Source organism: Balaenoptera physalus (genome assembly GCF_965194825.1).
Source record: "Balaenoptera physalus genome assembly, chromosome: 5".
In the NCBI taxonomy this organism is placed as follows: Eukaryota; Metazoa; Chordata; class Mammalia; order Artiodactyla; family Balaenopteridae; genus Balaenoptera; species Balaenoptera physalus.
In genome coordinates, this window is record NC_138884.1 from 15,406,101 (window position 1) to 15,431,516 (window position 25,416).

The window sequence follows — 25,416 nt, forward strand, 5'->3', positions numbered from 1 at the left end:
CTTTTAAAATGAGTGGCCATGTTACCTCTATATTCTCTTAATTGTCTTCTTGTTAATAACATAGGACATTAGAATCTGGTGAAGTTATATAACTGGCTGTATATGATTATATATATCAGTAGAAGAGCTGAGGTACATGATAAATATAGGCCAGTTTAAAAATTTCATTAACACTTTATGTGGATGTTATAGATTGCATATATGTATAACTTCTGAATCTGTTTAACACACACATATATGTTCATGTAGCTTGCAAAGTGTAAGATGCCCTGAAGACATAAAATATTGTTAAAAAGTAGTAGCTAATGCTGTATAGCAGTTGGTAACAACTTTACAGTGAATTGAATATGGCATACAAGGCATGCCATTTTTAAGATACACTTATGTAAAGTGCTCTGAAGGCAAAGTTGATAGGACATAATAAACAACTCTAAATATGAGTAAGTAATATTGGTATACTTCATGTGTTGCATAATATTCTGTAGTTTTGTTTCTTTGAACAATGCCACATTTATTTATCACCACTAGCAGGAACCATGATCATGGAAATACCACGTGTTTTCTTCCAAATAGTGACATCAGTTTAAAAAACAAATTAGAAAGTGGTTAAAATTGATTGAAAATTGGAAATATGAATTAGTACCAGTAAGTAGGTAATACCAGTGATAAATCATAGAAAACAGATGTGTGTGTACATTTTTTCCTTGTCATTTTTTTTCTTTTTTATACATTTTTAAAGGTTACTTTCCATTTACAGTTATTACAAAATATTGGCTATATTCACTGTGTTGTACCTCCTTGAGCCTATCTTATACCCAGTTATTTGTACCTCTCACTCCCCCACCCCTATATTGCCCCTCCCTCCCCTCCCCACTGGTAACCATTGGTTTGTTCTCTGTATCCGTGAGTCTGCTTCTTTTTTGTTATATTCACTGGTTCTATTTTTTAGATTCCACATATGTGATATCATATAGTGTTTGTCTTTCTCTGTGTGACTTATTTCCCTTAGCATAATGCCCTCCAAGTCCATCCATGTTGTTCCAAATGGCAAAATTTAGTTCTTTTTTATGGTTGAGTAGTATTCCATTGTATGTATAGCACATACATACATGTATCTTCTTTATCCATTCATCTATTGATGGACACTTAGGTTGCTTCCATATCTTGGCAATTGTAAATAGTGCTGCTATGAACATTAGGGTGAATGTATCTTTTCAAATTAGTGTTTTTGTTTTTGTTTTTTGGATATATACCCAGGAGTGGAATTGCTGGGTCATGTGATGGTTCTATTTTTAGTTTTTTGAGAAACCTCCATACTGTTTTCTACAGTGACTGCACCCATTTAGTTTCCCACCGACGGTGTACAAGGGTTCCCTTTTTTCCGTATCTTAGCCAACATTCGTTATTTGTGTTCTTTTTGATAGCCATTCTGACAGGTGTGAGGTGATACCTCATTGTGGTTTTGATTTGCATTTCCCTGCTGAGCACCTTTTCACCTGTTGGCCATCTGCATTTCGTCTTTGGAAAAGTGTCTATTCAATTCTCCTGCCCATTTTTTAATTGAATTTTTTTTTTTGATGTTGAGTTGTTTATATATGTTGGATATTAATCCCTTACCGGTCATATCATTTGGAAATATTTTCTCCCATTCAGTAAGTTGTCTTTTCGTATTGTCAATGGTTTCCTTTGCTGTGCAGAAGCTTTTAAGTTTAATTAGGTCCCATTTGTTTATTTTTGCTTTGATTTCCTTTAGGAAACGGATTCAAAAAGTTATTGCCGTGAATTATGTCAAAGAGTGTTTGCCTCTGTTTTCCTCCAGGAGTTTTACAGTATGCGGTCTTACATTTAGGTCTTTAATACATTTAACTGCTCTATATCTTTAAATTGCTTCTGGATTCTGATAGTCACTTATATAGTTGGAGTGAGAGATGTACCCTTTTGTCTGTTACAAACCTCACAGTCTTTACAATCAAGTTTTAATCCATAGATTTCTGAAAGATGAAGGGAACTAACATTTACTGGGCATTAACTCTATCTCCGTCACAGGGTCTATGTTAAGTTATCTATATAGTACTTCATTTAATCTTAGCAATAACCATGAGACAAGTAGACATGATTATTCTTATTTTCAAAATGGAGAAATGGAAGTCTAGAGAAATGAATGGGTTTTTCCAAAGGCATACAGCTAATGAACCAAGCAGGTCGTGGTCCCTAGCCCTGTGTTCCTTTCTGTAAATGCTGTCCAGGTTACATTGGCATTAGAGACAATGTTCAGAAGCTTCCTTTTACACCCAGGTTCCAATGTTTCAGTCCTTAGTAACCTAAAACATAATTTAATTGAATTGGCTCTGTCAAAGTGGGGTCAAAGTCTATCTTTCTTGAGTTTGAAAATTATATGTATAGGGGACAGAAGGAGTGTCAGAAAAATCTAGCTGCATTTTTGCATTTTGTTTTCACTTTTAAAAAGTGAAGATTTTACCAAATAGCAATCATAGTAGAACACAGACACACACTCCTGTTTCTGAAATAACATCATAAATCATAGATATATGTGAGATAACATTGTTTGTACCTTCTCTCACATTAGATGATCCTTGAAACCTTCATAATAGGGAAGTTGTTCCACATACCAAATCAACTGTATGTCTGCCAAGTGCCAGACACTATCCTAGATGCTGAGGTTTGTGGTTAACTAGAGATATAACTCTTAATCTCATGCAGTTTATACTCTACATATTCTACATATTTCACCTGAGTGTGAAATAATAGCACATTTAAGACCTCACGTGAGAAAGATGCTCTGCGCTTCCCCATGTAATATTTTTGGTGGGAAAAAAGATCTCAGTGTATCCCTTGTATACAACCCTTGGATGATATAAAATCTGACTTTTCTTAATTCAGAATTGGCTCTTTTCTGTAGCATGAAGGAAAAACTGCCCTGTGTTTGGAAATCAAGAGACTTAAACTATGTTCAAATCAAGACATAAACATAGTTAAAGTTAGAGAAAAGCTTGTCTCATTATGATCAACCTTTCAGTGTTCAATGTGAAAAAGAAAAAAAAACACACAACCATGCAGAAGAAACAGAAAATACTGCCTATGATAGTTTACAACCAAAATTCAAAGCAAAGCAAACAAAGCTCAACCAGGACTAATTAGTACCATATTTAGCAAATTCTTTCTCTTTTTAATTACTTTTCTGAGAATGTGAACTTTGTGTACCTGTTTTACTTTCATATTAATGAATCATTTCTTCTTTTCTCAAGTGTTTATCAACATTTTATAACTGGCAGCGTCTAAGTGAGTGGTGCTTGCTTAATTAAGGTTTGGTACTTTAATTGTGTCATTTAAAGACCAATTAAAAGCATTAAAACAAATTTACATTAATAATTGCTTTCACATGTATTTGGCGCACATAATACTTTTGTGAGCAATCTAGTGTTTCTAACTGAAAATCTCTCCTTAGATCCCAAAAGGGTTCAATAATATATACATTTTAATCATTTTCCCTTTTTAAAAGTATCTCACACTCATTCCCTTCTCTTCCACTATTGTTAAAATTTCTTAGCTTATCTTAAAATATACATAAATTTTATATCTCTAGTGATCAGTAGTTGGTCATCTAGTGTGGCAGTTCTCGAAATATGATTCACAGGCATAATCATATGATGTATTATTAACATTTGCACTTATGGTACAAAAGAGAAATAGTGGTTAGAACTGTTGGTAGCACCTGAGCGCAAATCAAGACAGGGTACCAAACTGTACTTGTATTCTTCACTGCCATCACAGTAAAAACAAACCATCAAACAAGCCAACTGACCAAACACCAAACCAGCTAACCAAACACCCACCTACCCAACACCAAACAAAAAGCTACCTTCTTTTAATAATATCATGAATGAAACTGTAAAAATTATTAAGTTTATTAAATTCCAACCTCTGAGTAAATTTCTTTTTAATATTCTGTGTGACAAAATGTTAAGTATACAGAATGAAATTCTTCAGCATACTGAAGATTAATGATTACCGTGAGACTTTTCATGAAAGGCAATTTTTACTAGAAAGAATGACTGACAGACAAACTGTGGTTATTCAGGCATGGGTATTTGCAGACATTTTCTCAAAAATGAACAAAGTGAGCCTGTCACTTCAGGGAAAACAACTGACAGTATTTATTGCTAATGATCAAATTCAAACTTTCAAACAAAAATGAGGATTTTGGAAAGCTTGTATCCACAGGATTGATCTGCATAACTGAGTGAACCAAGATTTTTTTCTCCAGATAATCAATCAGTGCCCATTGTTTCATATTCATGCCTGTGTAAAAATCCATTCAAAGTACATGATAGAGAGTAGATTTTAATTTATCAGAATATGAAAATTTCATTGATAGGGTTTCACATTCGACATTGCATCTAACTTTGAAGAGACTTCTACTTCTCCAGTGTTTGTGTAGTATCAAATAACCACTGTTATGAAAAAGTCTACTAAAATATAGCTCCTTTTCCAACTACATAATCTGTGGCCCTATATTTTTCATATATGTCAAACACAATATATTACAGTAGATTTAATTCAGAGGCAGATACCCAATTTCTTCTATTAAGTTAGGCCTTAAAGAGATTTGCAAAAATGTAAAACAGTACCACTTTTTTCATTATTTTTTCGGAAAACATGTTAAAATGGGTTCATTATTATTTGTAAATGAATTATACATATTTAAAAACTGTTCGGTTTTACTTCCTAATATAGTAAATATTGATAGCTGTAATCCACATAAGTAAAAAATTTGGTGCCCTCAATAATTTTTAATAATGAAAAAGGATCTTGAGAACAAAACCTTTGTGAACTGCTAGCTAGAGGAATCATTGCTTTTAAAAGTCACAGAGACCAGAGCTTGCCTCCCACCCTTGCCTGCCGCTCACCTGTTTGCTCTCAGGAAAATAACCTCTCCCAGCCCTAGTCCCCTCATGTATAAAATGAGCATTTTCGGGATTACATTAGATGAGATTTATACACACATAATTGCGGATAGATAAATGATTTCCTCTTATTCCTTGAAGACTCCTTGAAATGGAAGTATCGTTACTATGAAGTGTTTCAGATAAAAAAAGATTAAGAACTGGCCTAAGGTCACACAACTAATAAACAACAGAACTGGGATTCTTACATTTTATTAATATAGTATTCAGTACCCTCTTTTTAGGCTGTAGATACAAAAAAAAGAATGTGTATCAGCAAAGTGGAAGTTATGTAGAACCGTAATGTATTTGAAGTAGGAGGGCGGTTAGAGAACATATTTTCCTACCATCTCCTTTTACTGATAAGGTGATTCAGGGCACACAAACATACTGTTGTGACCCCTGAATTGCTTTGAACTTGGCAGCATTTTTAACATAATTGTTCTCATCCTTTCTTTGCCTCCCATTTTTCTTTGCTTGGCCAGACTAAAAGAACTCCACTATCTTTGGCAACAACTATACTTACCCGTCCCAGCAGATGCCGATGAAAGCAAAAGCACACAAAAACAAATGAGAAGGAGGACAAAAATGTTGTGATAAGTAGACATAACCTTCCGTGACTACTGGCTGATTTTATTTTATTTTTTATTTTTATCACAATTTTGATTTTTTTCAAACCTTAGGAATTCAGTACTTGTTGGGAATTTAGCTGAAGTAATTTAAGAAGGGGGTGTTTGGGGAGATGTAATACTGTAATAAAAAGACAAAAGGGAGTGGCAGTGTTTGGAACAGGAAAGTGCGGATGACAGGATCAGACAACCCGTCTCCTCAGAGCAGGCTGATAAAATTCCTGGGTGACACTCTCTGGGTCATTTCTAGAGAGGAGGGCGTAGTTCTCTAGTACCCATGATGAGGCGTCCTCTCTTCACCCACAGCCCGCTGATACCTTATGTATGATGGGATTAAGCCTTGCTTCCACCACACTATTATGTGTATTCTTTTTTTGTTTCTTCATAATTTGTTCCCATTTTACTATTACTGCATAGAATTAAAAACATGAACTTAATCAGTTGAGTTAATATGTTGTATCAGAGTAAAATCCAACCTTTATTTAAACATGGATTGTGTAAATAATCAGCTCAAGGGAAATGAAAGTTATTTCCAGGTTACTCTATATGTTAGTTTAATTTTGGAAATTCCCAACTGCTGTTCATTTTTGGCTGTTTGTCCTGTCATTTTTTTTCCCCCTTTCTCTAATATACTACAATCTCTCCTTTCAATCTATTCAAACTCCTTTTTCAGTAAACCTCATTAATGCCAACCCATGAGCATACATAATTTAATATGTATGTAATATTCCCTAAATATGTAAATACAACATCAGCCTTAAAAATCTGCCTGAAATTAGGCGGGTGAAGTCAGGGATATCCATAGATACACCCATATCTAAGATACAAAGATATGTGTACTTAGTTATGAATGATTTTCTACGCTTGTCAGACAAGCTTGGGTTGATTTTTATCCCTTCTGTCCATCACTAGTTATGATCTTAGGCAGTGGGATGTTCGAGGTCCTTTTTCCAAATTGTTTATTGGGTAAGGGTAGAGTTGGAAGTAGTTAGATAGAACACGTTGTAGTGTTTTGGAATATTTGGGTTACCAGGGCAACCACCACTTCTTTCTGCACAGATTCTCTTCTTTTGAAACTCCCACTGTCACTGGGAATGTGGTCATGGGAAAAGCACTCACCGTGTGGCACTGCTATGTTACAGTGTTGACTCAGGGTCATTTCCTTCACACTGAGTTTCTAATCTAGACAGGTGTGTTTGGCTGAGTCTTTTCTAGTGATCTAATTCATTCATTGGTATTCCTTCCAAAACATATCCTGAGAACCTATGTTTACCGCCTATGCCTTATTTGGTAAATCATCACTGTGCTGGTTTTCCAATCGAAGCATCCTGGACATTCTGGAGATGTCCAAGTCGGTAGCATGGCTAGGGCTAGAAATCATGATTCCTATACCTGTTTGGAATCTAATTATCCTGTTATACGTGTGACTTGGCCTATTGTAAGAAATGGTGCTTGGTTACATGTTTTGTCTATAAGTTACTATATTTTGATATAATGGCACAAGCATAAGCATCTCAAGTTTTCCTTTCAGGGCTCCTTTGCGCTTTCTTCCGAATACACTCATTTTCTCTTTGTCCTAAAATCCTCCTTCAGCTGGGCTGATCTAACCTGGGAAAACTGCTCTTTGTTCATAACCCAGGAAGGAACGTACGAAAGCACACCGTCCTCTGTGAGAAACTGTGGTCTCGGCTGTGCATCTGGGTGTGTGAGAAGAGATGGGGTCCAGCAGACAAGTGACAGGGGGTAGTTCCCCTGAGAGGGCAAGCAAGGATGAAAGCTCCCACTTAGGAGGTGTGTACTGAGTGGAGGGGGGCAAACAGAGACATTTCACACCTGGTGTTTCCTGTCTTCTCAGTGGGATTGGGAGGGAAGAAAGGAGACATCTGGATCTTCAAGAATATTGAAGTTTTCGAGAAGCCATTGGGGGTTGGGAGATAAGAAATGAGGAAGGAAGGCAGAAAAAGAGTCTCAGATTAAAAAAAAAAAAAAGTCCTATTCTGCACATGTACTCGAATAGAGGGCCCCTGCCCTTGTTTTCCCCATGCATTGTAGAATATTAGTAATGAAGAGCTCAGGGTTTGCTGCTACTGAGAAGACAAGTAAAGCTGAGAAACTTGACTTGTGTAGATATGAAATATAAAAGCACATTTATGAGCCACTGCCAGTATAGCTGCAGAAGTGAGAGCGCCCTGGGCATCCTGCTCTGAGAATCAGCTTGTGTTCTGACACGAGCATCCAGGCACTGGATGATGGACTGAGAAAAAGAAAAAGAAAAAGAAAAAATGCTTTAAAAGTTTCAGTTTTTTATTATTACCTGGGGGAGTGGTGGTGTTCAGTTGTGAGACATTTTTGGAGGTTTGGAAAATACTAAGAACATTTGGCAAGAAGAGACAAGTTTGCGGTAATGATTTGTTACTTGCAGGTCCTCGTTGTGGACATACTTGTGGGATGTGTGTGTGTGTGAGCAAAGGAAGGGTTCTATAAATACTAAATCTTTTGAATGAATGTTTATATGATTGAAATGATTTTTTAAAGTCTGAATTGATGTGTTTACTTCTAGGTCTTAATAAACATCAGCATTTTTCTGATCTTGATTGGGAACCTAGTCATTTAATGGCAAGAATTTCCTTCCAGTCACTATTTCCAAAAAATTAAGAACATGTCACATTTAAGTTGCTGTTTGTGTTTAATATAGGTTTTGTAACTAAGTACAGTTTTTTAGCATAAGCGCTGGTAATTTCAGAATTGAAATACTACTGCCATCTTTCTGTCTTAGGCTTGGTTTCCTCAAGACCACGTGGCCACTAATGTGAACCGGTTTCTCTTAAGCATTTGTTACTGACATCCTAACACTTGATTTTTTGTGGGTTGTCATAGTTTTCATGATGTGACAAAAACTTATGCATGTTGATATCGAATATTTTATTGTTGCTCAACCTGTTGTATTGTCAATGAAGAAGAACAGTAAAGGTGATATTGAAGAAGGCATTAAAGGTTTGCTAAGAGGTGGCGATGAGTGTGGTGTCACTAGCAGAGATGCTTTTGAACAATACTGCTAGGGAATAGGTCTAATGGGATTTGGGATGTTTCTTAAAATGAGCCAGCATTAGTGTAATGTTCCTTCAGGGAGCGTCTGTAATGCCTGCAAGAATATGTCAGCAGAGTGATCAGGTTCCGGGCTAACCTTCAGTTGCTTTCAGTAGTTGACATAAAACACACCTGTGTGTTCTCTTCCCTGACATCAAAATTGTTTTGAAAAGCTTCTGACATCTGCAAGTGTGAAAAAGAGCAGATTTTGATTTATTTTCTGTCAAGTAGGAAAAATAAATTCTAAATGTAATATGCTTTACCTGTATATGGTACTTGCAGGAAGGGCTTTGTTTATCTCATATCCTTCTAATCAACTGTGGAATAAAACCTCTGAGGTTGCATGATAGATGAGTATTTTTCTTGCAGCATATTTTAACATGCTAGAGATGGAAATATGTATATATATTTACATGATAAACATAAATATCATTCATTTATGATACAGCTGCACTCAGGTTGTATTTCTTTTTCTTGGAAGGAGTCATTTAGACATTCTCAAAACAGTTAAGTTGTTTGTGAATAGGAACAGTGCTGATGAAGAAAGCTGACCCAGTTCAACTTGACTTTTTACACAGTGATAGGTAAAGCTCTCCTTGATAACGTACATTTGCTCAGCGTCAGTGTTACCGTAAATGCTGTCACTTAAGAGAAAATATGGATCACGTATCAATAAATTTACTTTGAGCTCGAGCTAGTCTGCAGTAACTTTGGTAACTGAATCAATTGGCCTTTTAAAAATATATGTTCTATGTTTTATATATTATATTATAAAATAAAGTGTTTAAGGATTTTATGTGCCAGAATCCCTGGAATCCTAGGTGGATTTTTATTCACAGATTTTTCTTTTCAAAATTAAGCTTCACTTGGTTTGGCATCAGCAGCTTATTCTTTGCAATCCGTTTAGTTGAGTAGGTTCTGCTGTTTATCCTGAAGTGCAGATAAATGGCTTTCAGCACACTGTTTATAGTTTGATAGTTCCTGAAGTGAGTCAACATTATCTGCTAACGTCTACATGTCATAACTAATGATCTCTCTGCTTATACTTTCTTGCTAGTGAGGAGACATTGAACTCTACAGAGGGAAGAGCCCTGCACGCTTGGGGGCGGGGGGATTATTTTGGATGATGCCTGTCGGACGAGGCTTGTTTTCCCCTCATTGGTATGAAATGGGAAGAGAAATATGTCCTTTACCATGATTTCAGCACGCACAAAAGCTGTCCTGTCACAAAGTGCTGTATTGTAAGGACTGGGGTGAAAATTTTGGGGGAAATAGCTATTAGAGAGGTTTGTTTTATTCCAGATTCTCTCTCTAATTAATAATGAGCACAAGTTTGATCCTTTTCTGGTCAGGCTGTTAGACTTGATAGTAGAGAAGGGGAGCCACCAGGAAATTTTCATATTACCACCAAATAGTTACTGTGGTTTTAGTGATGAAAGCAAATATTTTTTGGTCTGCTAAGAAAGATAAAAAGAAAATAAATAACTTTCCTAGTTAGCTAATCATATATCATAAGTGGGGCCGATTCATTCTAAAAGGTCCTCATGATCTTCCCTTAAGGATAAAACAAAAGTCCGTGAGACTTCATTCCCAGTGAGGGTCAGCAGGCCTGACGACTGTAAGAGTTAAAGCTGACAAGTTTTGCCAATCTCTGATTCATTAAATAATAAGAGTTCTTGCCTCCCGTACTGAATTTTTGGGTTTTTAGGTAGAGAATAGGACATTCTGTAGGTGAACATAGAGAATGGTTTCTTAATAGCTGAAGTACAAACTCTTAAATTCTGGTAAAATATTTGGCTTGATCTCATATATTCTTTGTCAAAGTGGAAAACTTTCTAACTGAAGTGACCATTTAAGGTAGCCACTGTCCTTTCCTCCCATATTAATATTATTGTTTGGGAGTACTTTGGTCATTTAAATAGAACATGAGTAAGTATATATTTCATACCTTCTTACTCTGATACTGAAATTTAAAATCATATCCCCAATTTATCAAAATATTTCAGGGTGAAAAAACATAACGCACAGAGATATGTCCGCCTTATGTTGGTGTGGTTGAAAATAAAGAACCATATGAAGAAAGGGTTTATGAGAGGTAGTTATTTTTCATGTAGCCTCTTAGATTCAGGGTTTTTGTTGTTCTTTTTTTTGGTTGTTTCTCATGAGATACCATATTGATAATTATTTTAAAAAGGAGGAAGGAAACATTTTTACCTTAGAATATAATGTATGGGCAAAAATATAATTTTTGGCATAAATGAGGAGATACGAATTGAATAAAGAAATATAAAGAAGGAAAATTTAAAGGTAAGATCAGGCTTTTCAAAGCCTGGGCCACTGAGTCTACTAGGCTTTATACAATTAAAAAATTTAAAAAATAAGATTGCTTTTGAAGAATGTTTTGAAAACTGAAGCCATTTGTTTATTGAAAGAGGGACAGCTTGAGCAGCATCAGGCCAGAATGTTCCAGTGTGTGCCATACACAGATTTAAGATAACACAGTCGTTACAATAACATAGTCTCAATTTGGATCTTTCCTCGGTGTTTCTGCCCAAGTGTCAACAAGACTTTTGCCTTTGGCAAATCTTATTCCAATAAATCAAACAAAGTGGATGGTGGTTCAGAATCTCAGCACTATTTTAATGGCCAATTAAGTATAATTTCAGGAAAAAAATTTTTTTTGTCTAAAAGAATATCAGGAGTCTATATTTTTTGCTAGTCATATACGTACCCAGGACCCAGACATATACGTACCCAGGACCCAATTCAGCCGTCTTATTTTACTTTGGATGCACAGACCAGAGTATGGGAAGAGTTAAAATATTAATACAACATTTTGTGGCATACTGCCTAAATCTTGGTCCTCCTCCAGTTAGCCTCAGAGTGTTATTTGGAACTTTAAATGCAGTATTATCTTAAACACTAATGTCTAAATATAAAGGAAAGCTCTAAGACTCGTCAGATTCTAATGAGAGAGAATGCTTTTATGGACATAGGAATTTCTTTTGACCCTCTTGCTCCTAATATATATCGTATGGAATTTTTCTAATTTTTTTTTTAACATACTGCTTTGCTTAGCAGCTAATTAGTATCTAACCAATGAAAGCAAAAAATAACTTGAAATTTTAAACATTTTAAATATATACCTTACAAATGTACATTTTGAAATTGATATATTTTCTTCATTTCAGCTCTTTTGGTATATATAATTGAATTTTTTGTTTTTGTTTTTTAACCATCTGCTATTAGGAAAGGGTGTCTGGTTTTGGGGTAAGGTTTTAGATTATTTAAAATGGCACGGATACTGGCCTGGGGGACAGATGGTTTTGTGTTTATATAGAGTGTAAAAGGAAAAAGAGTGAAAGTTTTGGTATGAGTGAATGGTCAGCAGCCCTTTTATGACAAAAGAACAACAATAACAGAAAAAGTAACTTTTATTTACTCTCCCCCATTAGATTTTAAGGTTTGTGAGCATAGTGGCCGTTTCTTCTTCATCTCTGTGAAACCAACATGCTTTGTAGACAGCTTTGTATATAATAAGTATTTCTTAAATCAATTTGGAGTTGCTAGCAATTTTATGCTGGTTAAAATAAATATTTTATGCTGGCTTAAGCCATACATGATGAATAGGATAGTTGTGTCTCAAATATAAATTTTATATCACATATTTTAATGAGTCAAGTCCAATAATATGGTTGACTTAATAAAAAGATAAAACTAATGGTAATCATTTGGTTTCAGTTTTCCCAACATTATAAAAGGAGTTTGATGTCTAGAATAGGTAAACCTCTTTAAAGAAAGATTTTTAAATGTTTATGCCGCTGATCAATTTGTGAAGTTGTGCTGATTTTAAAATAAACGAAAGAATTGCATGTTGAAGTACCATTCTAAAAGTCAAAAGGATAATATCAAAAAATAGATTTCTAGATACTTAAATGTTGTATATTTTTCTGCCTGTGTATAATCAGAGGCAGCTTTGAACCATCTGGAATTGTTACATAATACACTGTGGTCAGTGACTTTTTTTTCTTTTCTTTTTGCTTACTTTTTTTTGATTCTAAGGTTTCCTTTCTCTTTCACCTTTCCACTGTCATATGCCATGTATCTTGAACATAGCTCAGTGCTTGACCAGAATAATCTCTCTCGCCAGCTTATAATCAAAGGGAGTACTGAGAAAAACAGCTGAGCTGTATTAGGCAACCACCGTCTGGACTGCATTTCTTAACTGGTGAATAACACATCACAGGTGCAGGATTAGCGTTGCCTACGGTGCTGTGCTTTTTAGTGGACACCCCTATCAATTCTGTGCGTCCTCCTCATGTCTCGTCCCAAGGAGCCTGGCAACGATCTATCAAGCGTACAGAAATCAAAAGTGAGTAGTGGGAGAAGCTTTATATCTTACAGAGGCTGTTTTTTCCCTCCAGAAATGTAAGCAAGATCAGTGAAGCCAATTCTGGTACACACAAAAGAGATGATAGAACTTAAGTCTTTCTTGGCATAGAGGGTTGGGAATAGAACAATTCAGGGGTTCGGAAATTTCGCGCACAAAAATTACTCGGCAAGAAAACGCAGTTTAGCTTAAATGTCCCAGCAGTGTATAATTTAGGTTACTTTTAAACTACTGTAAATGTTGCATATATTATTTTACCTTCTGTGTTGTCTGTGTGTTGGAGTGGGTACGTGTGTTTGCTCCTACACATTTTCCAACACTGTCATGGTTAAAACCAAGTGTTGTGGCTGTGTAACGTCCCGTGGTAGAGTTTGTAGTTTTTGACATTTTAAATTCTTCTGCTATCGATGACATATAAGTCTCAATTCATAGATTATAAGTCAAAGTTGCTTTCTTGCAAATATGGTTTTTAAAAAATGCAAAAATATTTTAAAGTATAAATTAATGATTTAAACATTAGAAGAAATGAATGTTTTGAAAATTCAGTTTCTAAGTCATTTAGTTTGATCAGGAAGGTTATTAAATTGTTTTAAGGTAAAGTATACAGTCAGAGAAGCTAAGGCAAGTATATTTTAGTAATTCATGTCATTTTTGGTATCTATCTTAGAAAACTTTCCTATGAAGCATGACATAACTGTAAGCAAAGCTATGTAGATAGCACTGCAGGTTTTGTACGGTTGTTTCTTCAGATTCTTTAGTTTTTCTCTTAAAACTCTATAATGGCTTTCTAATATTCAGATCGTTTTAATTCATTTTGCTGCTGGTTATCATTATTCCATGTTGTTTCATCATAGACCTTTCAACTCATTGGTGATGATAGTAGTTGATAATAGTGCATTGTAAGTTAAGTTTTTAAATATATATATTCTATATATTTTATGCCTCAAATATTTGAACATTTGTAATAGCAATATATTTACATTTTCAAGATCAGTATGCTTCTTACTTAAGTATCCTTTAACAATTATCCAATTAGAGGATCCAGAAAGGATTAGAAACAGAGAGATCCTAAATGCTTTCCAGGTTTTTTCTTTGGGGAAAAAGAATAGCATGAACTTGGTGATTTGGTTTCTGATCTGTCTGGCTTCATTGTCACTTCTCTTCTTTACATAGATGTCTGTTCAAAGTAGTTTTACACTTCAAGCTGTCTTGGGAGTGCTTTGCAAAGCTGCGGAGTAAGTTTTGGTGTGGTGGCTAGTTGAACATCCGCTTTGATTAGCTTTAGAACTCTGTGAAGCAGAGCATTGATAGAAAGTCACCGAATAAACCATAGCTCCTGGCTTGGCAGTCTGCCATGTCCTGGTTGATTCTTTGACATTATTGTCAAAGAGGCTGTGGTTCAGTTTCTTTTCCAACAAAGAAAAGAACAGACATATTAAGTATTTTAAAATGCAGAGATTTTTTAAACTTTTAAAATCATCCTATTAGCTGTGATTATGCTATTTTATGGATATAGATTCAGTTTGATGTTAAACTGTCTTTAAACATGGTGGTTACTTGCTTGTAAAGTTTATTATTTCTTATGTTGATACTTTTATTAAGATACTTGTTATCATGTCATGTTTTAGAGTATTTTCAAAGATTTTTAATTTATATGAACATTTTGATTGAGTTTCTCCAAATTCGAAAGCATATTAAAACCTGTGGGAAAGCTAGCTACTGTTTTACCTTTAAAGAATATAAATGTGATGTCCGAAGAACTATAAACCGTGTTATAATCAATTATGATGCTTACTCAGGCTCATAACTCTGTATTAATTACCTACAAAACAAATATGAATATATGTGTTGTATGTTCACATTTATGTAATATTTCACCTTTTTTGGTTTGTTCAACTCATAATCTAGCACCCCACAATATAAAACACTTGAATTATTGAAGCTTTCACTTTTTATCCAGATGTTTTGGGGTCTCTGGGCAGAACTTTTATGATATAAAATGTTGAAAACATGATTATCATACAGAAACTGAGTGATATGGTAATGTGGATGTGTAAGTATGGTAAAAAGAGAAACAATTGCTGGCAAATGGAAACATGTAAAATATTTTATTATAAAAGCTCTGGTCTCTATAGCGATCCAGCAAATCTTTAACATTGTAAAACTACTGTGTTTTTCTTACCCTATTCAGTAGTGTCAACAATGAACCACTGAAATGAAAAACTGTCAGTATCCTTGGTGCTTATGTTTTCCATAATATTTATTGGTTGATTACTGTCACCCCTAGTAATCTTCCCTCCTTTGCCTCCTACCTAGAACTTACTTACATTTGACAATTATATGTGGCATTATGACTTCTATTTTATTTTTTTCATATACTGTTTTTGGTTTTCCATATGTAGCTGATTTGTCTCACTATGTTCCACATGCACTTGATTTGTCTCACCAGCAAGATTGTTATGTTACTGAAGGTACTTCAAGTGCTCTGGGCCATTGTGTTATGTAGATGGAATGGATTTAATGATTATTTGCTAAATAAATGAATGTACCACAGGAAAAAAGAAAATGAATAACAATATATTAGTCAGCTGTGAAAAAAGCGTCAATGTTTCTTAAACCAAAAAGCTCAATATTTTTATAGACTTTCTGTGCACAGTGATGAACCCAGAAAGGCAAAGTTAATGGAAGTAACATGAAGCAAAAGAAAGGGGAATTGAAGAGGAAGAGAGAATCAGGATGAGAGAAAGAGGATGGGGAAAGAAGAAAAGGAAGAGAAGTAGAAACATTTAGGAGATGAAGGAGTGGAGAAAAGGAACAAAAACAATTGAGGGAGAGACAGAGAGACATCTGAAGAATGAAAACAAAAACATTGAATAGTAAGCTTCAGCAGCACAGAAAACAACAGTTTACTGTTATTCACTCTTAGTACGTGCAAGGAGCTGTGATAGGTGCTTTACTTGGAGTCTCTCATCCAGTTCTCATAGCAAGCCAGTGTGTGCTGCCACTCTCCACATCCTCTGTTAGGGAGGTAAGTGACTTGCTAAGGCAACAGAGCATGGCAGTAGCTAAGCTGGGGTTTGAACTGTTTTGTCCGTTTTACTTTATATCCTGGTCAAGTCTGAGTCTATTGCTTGGTGACCATACCTGGTGTTGGTTTCTCACCTGGCATTTCATCCCCCTCTATAGCATGCTAGCCCCAGAACTTACCACCTACAGCCTCCCTTGTCCCTCTCTCCTCTGACTTCTGAGACTCTTGAAGGAGAAAGAAACTCCTGTGCAGTTCACTTCGCTATTACTAATTGAAAGTCTACTCTTTCTTTGTAATGCATGTGATTTTGCTTTGATATTTTTGAATCTCAGTTGTATTTATATTTTGTTTTCAAAAGAGTTTAGGCACGTATTTCAACTTTTTATTAACGATTGCGTTTCATGTTGTTTATATATATATATTTTTCTAAGTTCTTGTTGCAAACAACATAGTAAAATTGTTTGAAAATGTCTTAGTATAATGAAAGAGGGTTAGGCAATGAAAATTGAGGTCAGGACTTTTGAATTGAATATGCTTATTAGACAGTAAATTAAATTATTAAATTGAGTTAAATGATTCAAGGCTTAAGTGATGAAAATAAAAGTTAGTTATCTATTTAAACCCACCATTCAGAATCACTAAAAGTTAGCTTGAAAATTAATATTGTTTTCAAGCTCTGATTCAAGTTTTATTCCTGTGTATTATAGGTTTTTGTCTTTAACCAGTGTACTCTTTAAACCAGTTTTGGTTGAGAAAGGAAATGGGCATTGATTCACATTATTTATTATCATAACAACATGGATAGTGTTAGAACTGGATCATTCCCAAAGCATTGCTGGACAGTTCAGTAGTACTTTCAAATTTTCTTCCACTAATCTTTTTACCCAAGATACTTGAAGTACAAACTTGCGTGATATGAATTTCAATTTTTCTTCTTGCTCCGGTCTGCCCTCTTGTGAAGATGAGGTAGAACAGAGAAGACACTCAAATTTTTGTTAATTTTTGAGATATTTAGAGAGCTAAAAAGTAAAAAAATGAAGAAAGGAAAATAGATTACTAGTAGATCCTGTGGCACAAAATAATTACATGTCATCTTTAAATGAATTTTGAAGACTCACATCCATTTCTTAGTATATCAATACATAGTGTATTTGAGATTTAATTTCCTTGAATTATTGCTGTTCATAAAGATTGTTCTCCATGTGCTTTAATGCGACAGTAGATTCTGATATTCTCTTCACTATGACATATATCGTAAAACAATATTTTATATCACAAACTTAAAATGTTTTATGGTATTTTTGAAATAAGAATGTTACCAAGAAAAAATAATCGAAACTAGTACATTAACTAAAATGTACTTTAGGATATAATGGATGAATATGGAAGCTAAAATTTATTTCTTGCAGAGTTGTAGTACTGCAGGGTTTTTTTGCAATTTACTTTTGTCCTGTGTTTTCTGATATTTCTATAAAAATCTTGTTTCATTTTTCTGTAAAAATCATATGGAAGGGTATACTATAATATAAAATAATATAGAAATAGTAAAAATAATTAATTTATTAAGTATATACATCAAAAGTGAGTTATTTTATAGTGTTTATACCAGGCTGCCAGCTAATAATTGTCCACTGATTCCAGATGAGTACTTTAAAGAAATTCTTTATAACTCTGCCTTACTTCCTAACTTACACAAGAAGAGATGCCATAGAAAACTTGTGTATAACTATACACAGACATACAAAATAGCTGAAAACATGTATGTAACTGTAACATATATCCACGAAAAGATATTCAAGGAAAATAACCATCTGTTTAGCCTTTGTAATTGAATGGAAGTCACACTACTGCATGCTGATCATTATATTATTTTGTGAAGTTTGAGTAATTTGCCTGAAAATTTGTAAATCTATCTCATATATGAAAATCATAAGGAATATAATTTAGTTGCAATTCATTAAGAACACACACGCACACGCACACACATACACACACACACACACACACACACACACACACACACACACACACATGTTTGGAAGTGATCGTGTGGTTCAGTTGCTCCCTAAAAAAATCTAGTGATCCTCTGAAAAATGAGAAACAATTTTAGATTGGCTTCCACAGGGCCTACTTTGTATTATCGTGGTAATTTGGATAGTTAACAACCTGGATTAACTATAATGTAACTAGCTAAGCTAACCAGGCAGCATCTGGAGTGTCTGGATTCACACTGTTAAGCTTAAAGATTGGTATTAGGGAGAAAAAGAGGTGGGGAGTTAGGGGAGGGGGAAGGTAGTAGGGAGGAAGGAAACTGAAAATGGACTAAACTAAAGAGGGGTTTATTTGGTGTAGTATTTATTCCTAAGACATTTCCGGACAGTCTGACTTTTCTCAGTTTTTTTTCCCTCTTACATTTTTCTGTCAGATTTATTTATAATTCTATTACTAAATATTAAAAAAGCCTTAATTGTCTGGAAAGTTACTGGGAAGAAATAATCAATTTTGTTGAAATTCTTTTCAACCTAAGTAGAAACCATTCACTATTTAGCTTTCCTTGGTGGAAAAAAAATTCCTTTTAATTTGTTGATTTAGAAAATATAATGTACTAAATTATATGTAATGTTTCTTTAATAATTAGTAATCTTGCCATTGTTTTTAATGATTATCTTCTTTTATATAAATTTATCAGAAAGTCAGGCTAAATTCATGTTTTTATGAGATAATTATTCATTTTATATACATGTAATTGCCTTTTTTATGCCTTAGCTGATGTGTTCAGTCTTGTTTTTGATCCAAAATGCCTAAGCTTGCCTATATGAGGCTGGCTAGATTTTGCATAAATTCAGAATGACTTTATATGAAAGTGATTCTTTTATAAATCCTTTTTCATAATTATAACAGTAGATAAAACAGTTCAGTTTCTCATTGACCCTTTATTTCAAATGTGGACTAGCTATTAGGAAGATCTTAAGGAAATTGAACCAATAATTTAAAACCTCCCAACAAACAAAAGTCTAGTTCCAAATGGCTTCACTGGTCAATACCATCAAACATTCAAAGAAGAATGAATACCAATCCTTCTCAAACTCTTCCAAAAATAGAAGAGGAAACACTTCCAAAATCATGTTATGAGACCAGCATTTCCTTGATCTCAAAACCAGACAAGGACACCATAAGAAAAGAAAATTACAGACCAATATCCCTGATGACCATATCTAAAAATCCTCAACAAAATATTAACAAACCAAATTCAACAATATATTAAAAGGATCATACACCATGATCAAATGGGATTTATTCCAGGGATGTAAGGGTGTTACAGCATCCACAAATCAATCAAATCAATCAGTGTGATTTACCACATGAACAAAATGAAGGATGAAAATCTTATCATCTAAATAAACGCAGAAAAAGCATTTGACAAAATTCAACATCCATTTATGATAAAAACAACAACAACAACAACTCTCAAAACAGGTATAGAAAGAATATGCTTCAACACAGGAAAGGCTATATATATGACAAGCCCACAGCTAACATCGTACACAACAGTGAAAAGCTGAAATCTTTTCCTTTAAGATTAGGACCAAGACCAGGATGCCCACTCTGGCCAGTTTTATTCAACATAGTATTGGAAATGCTAGCCAGAAGAATTAGGCAAAAAAAGAATAAAAGGTGTCTAAATTGGAAAGGAAGAAGGAAAACTGTCACTGTTGGCAGATGACATGATGTTATATATAGAAAACCCTAAAAACTCCATCAAAAACTGTTGGAACTAATAAATGAATTCAGTAAAATTGCAGGATATAAAAGCAGTATAGAGAAATCTGTTGCATTTCTATACACTAATAATGAATGAACTATCAGAAAGAGAAATTAAGAAAATGATTTCCATTTACAGTTGCATCCAAAAGAATAGAATACCTAGGAATAAATTTAACCAAGGAGGTGAAAGACCTGTGCACTAAAAACTATCAGACATTGATGAAACAAATTGAAGAAGACACAAACAAATGGAAAGCTAATCCATGCTCACAGACTGGGATAGTTAATATTGTTAAAATGTCCATATTACCCAAAATAGTCTACAGATTCAATACAATCCCTATCAAAATTCCAATGGCATTTTTCACAGAAATAGAACAAACAGCCCTAAAATTTGTATAGAACCACAAAAGACCCTGAATAGCCAAAGCAATCTTGAGAAAGAACAAAGCTCGAGGCATCATGCTCCCAGCTTGCAAACTATATTACAAAGCTATAGTCACCAAAACAGTATGGTATTGGCAGAAAAACAGACACATAGATCAATGGAACAGAATAGAGAGCCCAGAAATAAACCCACACTCTTATGGTCAGTTAATCTATGACAAAGGAGCCAAGAATATACAATGGTAAAATGATAGTCTCTTCAATAAATGGTGTTGGGAAAACTGGATAGCTACATGCAGTAGAATGAAACTGGACCATTATCTTACACCATACACAAAAAGTAACTCAAAATGTATTAAAGACTTGAATGTAAGACCTGAAAGCATGTAACTCATCAAAGAAAAGGTAGGTTGTAAGCTGTTTGACATAGGTCTTAGTGTTGATATTTTGGGTTTGACACCAAAAGCAAAGCCAAGCAAAAATAAACGAGTGGGACTACCTTAAACTAAAAATCTTCTGCACAACAAAGGAAACTCTCAACAAAATGAAAAGGCAACCTACTGAATGGGAGAGGATACTTACAAATCATATATCTGATAAGGGGTTGATATCCAAAATATATAAAGAACTCATACAACTCAGTAGCAAAAAAACAAAGTTCCATTTAAAAAAATGTGCAGAGGATCTGAATAATATTCATTTTTCCAAAGAAGACATACAGATGGCCAACAGGTACATGAAAAAATGCTTAACATCACTAATCAATCGGGAAATATGTATCAAAACCTCAGTGAGATATCACCTCACACCTGTTAGAATGGCTGTTCTCAAAAAGGCAAGTGATAACAAATGCTGGTGAGGATGTGGAGAAAAGGAAACCCTTGTACATTGTTGGTGGGAATGTAAATTGGTGTAGCCACTATGGAAAACAGTATGCAGCTCCCTCAAAAAATTAAAAATAGAACTACCATGATATTCAGCAATTCCAATTCTGGGTATTTATCCAAGGAAACAAAAACACTAACTTGAAAAGATATATGCACCTCTATGTTCATTGCAGCATTATTTACAATGGCCAAGATATGGAACAACCGAAGTGTCCAGCAAGGGATGGATAAAGAAGATGTGGTACATTGTTGTACACCTGAAACTAATATTGTATGGCAATTATACCTCAATTTAGATATCATAATCTTTCTTTTTAACTGTGCTCTTAGCTTTTAAGTTGAGTCTAATCATATTTATTTGTTCTGTTGCTACTGCTTCTTTTCTCCCTTGTCTTCTCCTCTTAGCCTCCAAATTATCACTTAATTATTTTAGTTTAATCTTGTGATTGGAAATGTTGTGAATCGTGTGATAACGATTTTCATTTCATAAGGAATTAAACACATATAGATTAATTGACTCCTAAGTAGCAATTACATACTTTTATGGATTACTCCCTTGATTATTTTGGCAAGAGCAAATAAAGAACTCTCCACTTGTCTCAGATTTGCATTTAATTATCCATTTATTTAATGCTAATTAAAAGCAATCATTTATCATCTCACTACTTTTACTTGTTTGGGTCACATTGTATGAAGGAAGCCTTATATGTTCATTCAGTATGTTGTCTGTTAACTCAGTTTATAGAAATGGTGTCTATTATGAGCTAGCTATACTTTTTATTCTTATGAATGTGTTTTTGGTAAAATATCATGTATTCTGACTGCATGTTAAAGTGTTAAACATTTTAGAACTATTATGCAACAATATTTCATCTTCACAATCTCTATAGAAAGGATGATTTTTACCTTCTGATTACCAAGTTTTTATTGCTAGTGTCTCCTCTGGACCTCTTTTATATTGTTGGGTGTTTTGTTTGTTTGTTTGTTTAACATCTTTATTGGAGTATAATTGTTTTACAATGGTGTGTTAGTTTCTGCTTTATAACAAAGTGAATCAGTTATATATAGACATATGTTCCCATATCTCTTCCCTCTTGCGTCTCCCTATCCCACCCCTCTAGGTGGTCACAAAGCATCGATCTGATCTCCCTGTGCTATGCGGCTGCTTCCCACTAGCTGTCTATTTTACGTTTGGTAGTGTATATATGTCCATGCCACTCTCTCACCCTCTCACATCTTACCCCTCCCCCTCCCCATATCCTCCAGTCCATTTTCTAGTAGGTCTGTGTCTTTATTCCCGTCTTGCCCCTAGGTTCTTCATGACCTTTTTTTTTTTTTTCCTTAGATTCCATATATATGTGTTAGCATACAGTATTTGTTTTTCACTTTCTGACTTACTTCACTCTGTATGACAGACTCTAGGTCCATCCACCTCACTACAAATACCTCCATTTCATTTCTTTTTATGGCTGAGTAATATTCCATTGTATATATGTGCCACATCTTCTTTATCCATTCATCTGTTGATGGACACTTAGGTTGCTTCCATGTCCTGGCTATTGTAAATAGAGCTGCAATGAACATTTTGGTACATGACTCTTTTTGAATTAGGGTTTTCTCAGGATATATGCCCAGTAGTGGGATTTCTGGGTCGTATGGTAGTTCTATTTGTAGTTTTTTAAGGAACCTCCATACTGTTCTCCATAGTGGCTGTACCAATTTACATTCCCACCAACAGTGCAAGAGTGTTCCCTTTTCTCCACACCCTCTCCAGCATTTATTGTTTCTAGATTTTTTGATGATGGCCATGATGATACCTCATTGTAGTTTTGATTTGCATTTCTCTAATGATTACTGATGTTGAGCATCCTTTCATGTGTTTGTTGGCAATCTGTATATCTTCTTTGGAGAAATGTCTATTTAGGTCTTCTGCCCATTTTTGGATTGGGTTGTTTGTTTTTTTGCTATTGAGCTGCATGAGCTCCTTGTAAATTTGGGAGATTAATCCTTTGTCAGTTGCTTCATTTGCAAATATTTTCTCCCATTCTGAGGGTTGTCTTTTGGTCTTGTTTATGGTTTCCTTTGCTGTGCAAAAGCTTTTGCAATAAATAAAGAGCAATATCGCAAAGAATCTCCTTCTAACTAAATTTTATATCAGTATTTTGTTTAAATAAATTTAAAATGTGAGAAAATCATGGATCCTGTCTTAAAATGTTTTTTACAAAATGACATCTTATTTCCAACAGTATAAGGGTGTTTGTTTTTATACTGTAGACCATTCTGTGTGAATATTCCATTTAACAACTTTTCCCACCAGGTGGTACATTCTGTGTATGTTTAGTTCATCCTACTTACCTAAGCTGTGTCTGGAACAAGGTAGGCACCCAATATGTGTTTGCTAAGTAGACATATGCATAATAAATGAATTTTTATTATTTTGTTTTAAAAACTTCAAAGAGCCTGGTATGGAAGAAAGCAGGATGTAATAAGTTTTAAATATCTTACCTTCATCACTTTGAGTTACTTTGAGGTAATTTAGGTCATAAAGTTAGTAAGACTGAGAACCAGATTTAAAAAGAAGGAAACTAGCATGGCAGGGTAATATATAGGCATACCAATACCTACCGCACCTGGATAGCAAGCGGTGCTAGGGCATTTATGTAGGCTTTAAATACAAGATACTAATGTGAACTGTGTTTAACTTCACTTTATTTTGGAATTTAACTTAAGGGTGAGCACTGATTTTATAGAAATAATAAACACCTATTGGGATTAATTTTGTGGTTGGATTAAATAAATATTTACTTAATCTAGTCCTAGTTTTCTCACAGTGGAGTCTGCACATCATCTGTCTCAGTCACCTGGGGTCTTGTGGAATAACGCCTTTCCCTTGGCTCACCTGAGACCTGTGGAATCAGAATCACTGTGGGTGGCCCAGGATTCTGAACATAACAGACTCTTCATATATTACAACTGATATGTCTTCTGTAGACTAAAATATAAGGAACTGTTTTAGGTGTACATCTTACATAAATTTGAAAAATCTAATGAAATATTAGAATTAATGATTGGGGGAAATTCTGGTAAATGGATCTAACATACTTTATTCTTTTTTCCTTTAATTACTACTTTCTAAAAATTCAACTAATTAGCATAACATAGAGAAAGTCAGGATAAATCATCACAGACCTTTTTCTAAACTCTTCATTCTCTGATATAACCAGTGGTTGGAGGCACTAATTTGTAGTTAAAAATAACAAATGTACACTGTACATATCTATTGTGTATGCTGTACTTCTGATCTAGAATTTCAGTTTTTTAACCCAGTATCTTTTAGATAATATTTTTGTTGAAATTGTATTTAACTGTAGGCAAACTGGATGTGTTGTGAGATTTTAAATCAAACATTGCTCAGGGTGACAATTTATACAGAGACATAGCATGTAGGAGAGCTCTTACCACAATGCCTGAAACCTGTTGTCAATTAATCTATGCCTCCTTCTGAAGCATCCTTACTTTCCAGAAGTGGTGGTAAAAGAGAAAACATGAAAACTGTCTCAGTGATATGTCACCCTAGGTTGTGCAACATTGTCTTACCATTTAAAAGGTAAAAAATAAGATTTCTCCGATAACATTAGCTAAGATTTATCAAGTAATACTGTGTAACATACCCACTCTAAGCTCTTGACATGAGGTAGGTGTTCATAATTATCTCCATTTTGATGATAAGAAAATGAAGCACAGTGGGATTATTTGTAAAGTTATTCAGTGTCAACTAACTGGTAAACAGTAAAGCCTACTTTAGAACCCAGAAAAATCTGTCTCTAAACATCATGTCTACTATCGTATCTTCCATTGAAGATGTAGAATCATTGCTACTGTAATAGGTCTTCACCTTCGCTTGTATATCTTGATAATTAAATTTTTATCTTCCTAATGAATGTTGCAGATTAAATATTTTTAATGATTTCTTTAAAAAATACATGGTATACCTAAAGTGAAGAGAACCCTAAAGTAAAGAGACTGGTAGAAAGTTTTAGGGCCCAGACAACCTGGGTTTAAATGCTGGCTGCATGACTTATTAGCTGCGTGCAGATCGCTTAAACTTCGAGTCTTAATTTTCTCATCTGAAAATGGGAATGGTTATATTTACTCACAGCATTACCATACAGAGTAGAGATAATCTATATAATAGTGGGTCATTGAACTGCTTGCACTCAATCAAATACAACTATTATAACTTAATGTAGAAACTACTATTCTGAAAGGATTATGAGAA

General features: G+C 34.4%; 1 protein-coding gene and 1 long non-coding RNA gene across 13 annotated transcripts in view; one reads left to right on the forward strand and one right to left on the reverse strand.

The window, feature by feature from the left end:
- The window catches only part of BMPR1B (bone morphogenetic protein receptor type 1B), a 413,799-nt gene that overhangs the window by 327,606 nt on the left and 60,777 nt on the right, over positions 1–25,416 (forward strand). The window contains exon 1 of one of the 12 annotated variants that reach the window (XM_082461767.1): positions 13,060–16,098. The exons of the other annotated variants lie outside the window; for them this stretch is intronic. The gene's annotated coding sequence lies outside the window, so the exon portion shown is untranslated. Of the gene's footprint in view, positions 1–13,059; positions 16,099–25,416 lie in introns of those variants that run through there. 12 annotated transcript variants of the gene reach the window in all.
- Positions 1–25,416, reverse strand: part of LOC309660829 — a 1,143,314-nt gene that overhangs the window by 122,934 nt on the left and 994,964 nt on the right. The gene's annotated exons all lie outside the window — the stretch shown is intronic.